Genomic DNA, 575 nt, shown 5'->3' with positions numbered 1-575 from the left:
GTTTGATTGACAGGTGTGTGTGTGTGCTTGCGAATGAGCAGGAGAGGTGCCGGACTTCTACACCCAGACGGCCCCCCGACCCTGGGAGGTCCAAGCCACGCCCCCCAACTTGTTCACCAACCACACGGAGCTCATCCGCGTGCCTTACACCTCCTCTGTAAAGGTGAGTGCGCTTCTGCGGCCACACGACGATGTGAAACAGGTTTAACTCCGTGCGCTCGTGCGTAGGACTGCCACGACTGCAGCGCGACCGGCAAGAAGCCGTGTAAGGAGTGCACGGGAAGCGGACATGTAAGTCAGCCGTCACCATTTCAAGAGGACAGTACAATGAGCCCTCGAGCTCGCGTCGCGTACGTGATGCGAGCCAACCCAATCGACGCTTGAAGTCGCCGAAACACTTACCCCGTGTTTTGGGTGATTGCGTTTCAGAAAGCGTGCTGGGTGTGCAACGGCTCGGGCACCAAAGACGATCTGAACTGCTCCCACTGTAACTCTACAGGCAAAGAAAAGTACTGCACGCCACTGCAATTCACCTCCACTGCTGCCTCGACTTGCAGCTTTGATTCGTTCCGTGA

General features: G+C 57.0%; 1 long non-coding RNA gene across 1 annotated transcript; it reads left to right on the top strand.

The window, feature by feature from the left end:
• Window positions 1-20: 20 nt before the first annotated feature.
• Window positions 21-565, top strand: LOC109508764 (uncharacterized). The gene is made up of 3 exons (XR_002166768.1): window positions 21-163; window positions 229-291; window positions 430-565. It is a non-coding gene; the product is annotated as an uncharacterized LOC109508764 (long non-coding RNA).
• The last annotated feature ends 10 nt before the right edge of the window (window positions 566-575 follow it).

This window comes from Hippocampus comes, unplaced genomic scaffold (assembly GCF_001891065.2).
Source record: "Hippocampus comes isolate QL1 unplaced genomic scaffold, H_comes_QL1_v1.1 C16594076, whole genome shotgun sequence".
Taxonomy (NCBI): Eukaryota; Metazoa; Chordata; class Actinopteri; order Syngnathiformes; family Syngnathidae; genus Hippocampus; species Hippocampus comes.
The sequence above is the reverse complement of the archived record's forward strand: the minus strand, read 5'-3'. Positions and strand labels throughout refer to the sequence as shown.